The sequence below is a fragment of the Alligator mississippiensis genome, chromosome 1, assembly GCF_030867095.1.
Source record: "Alligator mississippiensis isolate rAllMis1 chromosome 1, rAllMis1, whole genome shotgun sequence".
Taxonomy (NCBI): Eukaryota; Metazoa; Chordata; order Crocodylia; family Alligatoridae; genus Alligator; species Alligator mississippiensis.
In genome coordinates this window covers 183,168,814-183,174,813 of record NC_081824.1, presented here as the reverse complement: position 1 = coordinate 183,174,813, position 6,000 = coordinate 183,168,814, and positions in this window count along the sequence as shown.

Sequence of the window (6,000 nt, the reverse complement as noted above, 5' to 3'; positions counted from 1 at the left end):
AATCTTTCAGTGTCAAAAAACCTGCTGCACTACAAATTAGCTGCACAGTGAATGCTTTCATGTGCAGGGTGCAGTTTGCAGCACCACAGATGGGGCTGCAGCACCACAAGCCTCATATGCGGGCTTGTGGGGAAATACCCATTGCGGCACTTTACTGCTAATTTTTGCTGAGATGTAAGACAGAGGCCATTATTTTGGATCTATTATACGGTATATGGTTGAATGAAGCATAAATAAGAATCTATTGCAAAAATATGTAGATATTTAAATCCTGGTGGAATAATAATATTTGGGGGTCATGGGCTAAAACAGCAACTAAGAAAATTAATAGGAGGTTAGTTCAATAACAAATTCTTCATTTTCCAAGTGAACATTATGTTAAGGTGACATCATTTACCTACTGTAGATACTATGGTGATGGTGGAGCTATCTGACCCCTCAAGGGTTCACAAAACTCCACTGTTTCTTCCTTGTAATTCCTTTAGCTGTCTGTGACACTGGAAAAATACAGAGAAAACCAGAGGCATAATGAGCAGGGTTCATACCCCAAGAAAACACTGCGGAGCAGGGAGGCAGGGAGGTGCTGTCCAGTGCCAGAGGTGATAATTTGGAGAGTGGGGAGGAAGTGGACAGGGAGTGCTGGGGGAGGCAGGGGTTCTGAGAGCTGGAGTGGGGTGGGATGGGCACAGAGTCTTACCTATGCTAGAAACTCAAAAACTGTCCCTGGCTGCTGCTGCCACTGCTGCCACTCCAGCCTCAGCTGCAACTCTAGCTGCAGCCTGGTCTGCCTGCCCTGTGTTCCTGGCTGCTGCTGCAAGAGCAACACAAGCAGGGGCTGCTTTTGCTGCTGGAACATGGACTTTATGGTGGCGGTGGTAAATTCTGGTGGTGCCCCAGGTGTCAACTTTGGAGCGGCTGGTGCCTTGCTTACCCAGCCCTAGTTATGCTACTGATGAAAACTGTTTGAAGTGACCTAGTTGTCTAAATGAGGTAGGTCTTTAACATAAGTCCACAAAAATTCTAATGGAAAGCACATGGAAATAGTTCGTCAGTGTGAGGGCTAGTGGAAGGGTCCTTAGTGAAGGATTCAATACATATGGGAAAATAAGTATGTTCCTTCTACATTCCTCCTAGATTGTATACATGGCACTATCTAGGTTTCAGAGACTGGGATGTAAGCTGTGTAGTGGAGTGGCTCACACACAGTGCACAACAGAAGGATTTTGTCTTTATCCAGTGTATTGTGAAGAAGATGCTCCATAGATGCATACTGGGGCTGAGCACGTTTTCTTTTTAGCACTCAGTCATAGATACACTCTTGCTTTATTGTACCGCAGTTTATCCTTATGCATGGGAAAACAGCAAGTAATAACTCCTGGAGTAGACAGGAATCATTGTTCATGCAATACTGCCTTCATTAAAACCTATACGCTGCCATGATCATTAGCAGAATTCTCTCCAGCAGCAGCATTTAGCAGTGCAACGGGACAGTAAATTGCAGGAGTGCTCTCAATGTAAAGGCAGCTCTGATTTAGGAAAGCCTCTAGTGGGTCTCCCTCCACCCTCTCACCCCTGATTTGTTTGGAGCCTTGTAAGAAGTTCAAAGCCAGAAAAATAAAACTCACAGTGTTAAATTTGGCTTTCAGATTTATACAAATTTCACTGTTGTGTCTGAAACAGTGGATGGCTTGTTAGTGAATATACTTCACTTCTTTATGGGAGGCAGCATCTTCAGTTTAAATCTCACCTTGTATCTTTGTGAAATTATGAGTCTGTCAAAAGAGATTTTCAAAGGCATAATGGGAAGTCAAGTACTAAACTGCTTTCTAATGCCTTTGAACATGTCCCTTTGCTTCATAAAGCTCTTCAAGCCAGTGAGAACCACTAAAACTAAGCAGTGTGAAGACCAAATGATCTATTTTAAAAGATCAAAGTCGCACTAAAGGCTGATATTGACTTAAACAGACTCCACTGAGCACATCTTTCAGAGAGACAGAAATATATGTGACACCTAGTGAACTCTGAATTCAACGTTCCCTATAGCCCACTACAGGAGAGCTGTGAAAGGACAAATCTCTAGAAATAATAGCGTGTGATTAAAGCAGATGTGCAGGATTCTGAAGGCCTGAGTTTTGTTCTTCATTCTTCTACTGACTTCCTGTGGAAGAATTGCATACAATCTATTTCTCTTTTTATCCTCATTTGTTAAGTAACAACAATTAAGACATGACTTTGCAGTTTTCATAAAAATTACTGTGTTCTTTTAAAACATTGTGATTAAGTAGACCCTGGTTTTAATCTGATATGCTATGTGATCTTGGTCAAATCACTTGTAGTTTCTGTGCTTTGGTTTCCTTTCTTGTACATTGTCTTGTGCATTTCATTTATAAACTTGGTAACATGGTTGTAGAATGCCTTGCTTAGTATAGCTCCAGTTTGGTTTGTAGTTTCTGGGTACTACCACCATGTTAAGGGACATTAAATACATAAAGGACATACTGTGGGAAGGTGAGAAACAATTAATTTGTCAATGACAACATAAAAGTACATTACAGCTAAAGCAGCAAAGGCCTCCATCAGCTGAAGCTAAAGCAGACATGTATGACTTTTATATAGGTTTCTAATGTGAGTGTAGCTAAATAGTTAAGATAAAGCAACACATGCACACATGTAACACTTAGGTGACTGTTTTATATTTAGGTATAGTTTTTGCTTGCTCTTTAGGGCTATTTACTGAGGAGACGTTTCTTAAAATTTAAGTGAAATAATTCAGTAGTCTCTTCCCCTGTTCCTCATGAACAGGTGTCAGCAAACATACTTGCAACGTGTCCTCTTCAGCAGCCTTTGCCGGCAGTATCTCAGCAGAGAAATACAGGCCAAATACCGAGTCAAGATGGAAAATGAGTTGTTGCCTTCTCATTCCCAGATACCAGAGTTAGGGACTGAATCACCGCTATTGGCTCTGCTATACCCACTGTGTAGATGGACAGAAGAGCTCTGATTTTACAGCTGTTCACCTTGCGCCTGTCCAAAACACACAATTTCCTTTTAAAGTGTCTGCATGATGAAGGGGTTTCCCTCTTTTCAGAGACTGAAAATACTTCCTTCAAAAAGAGCCAAGAAATTCTGGATGGAACTTTAATGACTTTGTCATTATTTGCCTCCTGTACATAAACATCAGGTTTCACCTAGTTCATTACTTATGGATTGCCCAAAATTGATGGTGTTCAGAGACAATGAATCCTTAGTAGTTTATATAAAGAAGACTAAATAGTTTCAGTGGTCTTTCCAATGCCTGGAAATGAGGAAAAAGTTCAGGAAAAGTATCCAGGGCATAAATAATGCATATTTAGGCAAGATCTCTGAATCTTAAGCTCATAGGTGAAACTGTTCTATTGTATTATTCTGTGTATTATTTCTGTCTGAAAAAGCTTCCCCTCCCCAAAAGTAAGAAATCTATGCTTAAAATGATGCAGGAAGCATTAGCAACACAGATACAGCAGTACAGAAATGAAAGCTGGAGTAAATCAGAGCTGTAGATTTGTTTTTTTCTATTTGTCACAGTGAGGGATGTCATCAGCAAAGAAACTGGAGACTTTTACCATGGAATATGATGTTTGCAAATGACCACATGAGGTATGTAGAAAGACTTTAAAAGCAGCACAAGGAAACTTTACAGTAGGGGTGGGCAAAATATAGCCTGTGGGCTGGATTTGGCTTGCCAAGCCTTTCTATCCACCCTGTGGGGCCCCTAAAATTTTAAAAAATATTTATCTGCTCCTGGCTGCGTGTCAAAGATGACAGGAGCCAGGGGCAGTAGGACCCAGGGGGAGCCATCAGCAGGATACAGCAGGCCAGCCCTGCCCCACCCCTAGCCATTTCCCTGCATGCCTGCCCCAACACTGCTGCAGCACCACATGGCTCCTGGCTGAATCGCTGGCCTGTGTCCCACACATACCCCCACCATACACATGGACCCACACCCCGCCCTTCACACTGCCATACATGCAGACCCCCATATCCTCACCCCCTCACACACCCCAACCACCCTTCCCTCCACAAACCCCATACCCATCCACACCCCACATATCCATACACACACACACACACACACACATACATACATGCTCTCTCACCCCACATCCACCCCCCACACCTACAGCCCCCACAAACTTATACCCTCCCCCCACAATATACAGGACTAAAGAGTAAGACTTTATTTTAACTTATTATATTCAATCACCTCTACGTACACTACACATGTAAACCAGGACAAAAATATTTTTTTAAATCAAATTAATGAATGTTTTAGATGTTCGCTTTTTAGAATATAATTTGGTATTTTTCTGGTGCTGAGATGGCAAAAACCCTTACTGAAAGAGGTACTTGCGAGGGCTGGGGGGGACTTCTGGTGGCAAAGGTCAGGGGTTTGAGAGTGGGACTTCCAGCCACAAGATAGCAACCAGAGGATGGGGCACCTGTCAAGGGGTGGGGCTACCCATGAGGCCCTTGACAGCTTGCCAAAACTCAGTAAGCAGTCCTCCACCCAAAATAATTGCCCACCCCTGCTTTACAGAATGGCAGGGCACTCTTCTCAGCAAGGTTCTTAATACATGTAACAGGGGCCCTTCCCGGGGCTGGTTAGAAGTTGGCCCGCTCACCTGTTTCATGGCTAACTGCCCACCTCTCTCTCCTGTCATGCCTTGATGGAAAATGATTAAGATATTATCCAGGTGGGAGGCTGCCCATTTCCTGCCCCAATGCCAAGGGGCATTATCTGTAGCTCCCAAACCTCCTCTACACCGCAGCCCATGTCTCGCAGATGGCATCCACATGATGTTTGTAACCCACACCACAACTGATGCTCCAGGGTCTCACAGGGACTCTCCCTCCCTCCCTTGAGCAGCAGGTCATTGTGCTCAACTTTTAGGTCTTTCTTTCGACCCACTCTTGGCCTCCTTGTGGTGGAGGACTTACCCAGGTCAGGACTCGCCTCCACTCAGCTTCTGACCCAAACTCTGGCCTCAGGCATCCATAGTAGAACATACCTTGGCCTCTTCCATACACATGGGTTTCCTACAATGCCCACTCTAGGGCCTGTACATCACACCCTAGGGTCTTCTCATCATCCTCACAATCAACTACTCATGAGGCTGGCCCTTGTGTTGCCTTTCAGGCTTACTCCCAGTTCTGCCCTACTCAACACACCCCTGGGACTGCCCTTCAGGCCTACTCCCATTCAACCTTACTCTATGCAGGGCCACACAACTCTGCCCTCTTCCCTAGGGCTATACACTTGTCTCTTCCCTGGGAACATGCTACCACCCCCCTCTCTGGGGCTATCCTGCTATCCCCTCCTGGGGTCTGAATCCCCTGTGGGCTCAGGTGGCCTTGGCCATGCCTGGCTCCACTTGCTAGATGTAACTCATCCAAATATGGGGGCCAGGGGTTATTAAGGTGCCCTGACCCGCTTTTCACTGGGGTGGTAGCTGGCCTGGCATTTCCTGGGGGCTCCCGCACCACCGGGAGCCCCACCAGGCCACCCATCCCCGGCAGGATGCAGTTTTAGGTCATGCCCAGGACCAAGAGCCTCCTAGCCATCCCCATAAGCTCTTGCCCTTTCTTTCTAGTGTTCCTGCTGCAGCTCAGCCAGATGCTGTTTCTGCTTAGGCTGGCAGCAGCCAACTGCAGCCTTTATATACCTAGTTCTCAAAATGGCAAAGGAAAAGCAGTGTGTAGAATAAATGGAGGGAATTATTAGGGGGATATGGGATTTAAAATGCCACACAATTTGCAGCACTAGATCTTCAGGTTTGTAACAAGACCTGTGTTATGATTGCAAGCATTGGGCATTACTACAAAAAAGCAGAAGAGGATTAAACACAAATAAAATGTACACTAAAGATGGCTAAATGGTTGGGTACAATATGATAAAAGGAAAAGGATGAGAAAGTAACAGCTAGGGTAAAATCTTTACATGCACCCCCCTCCTCCCCCCAT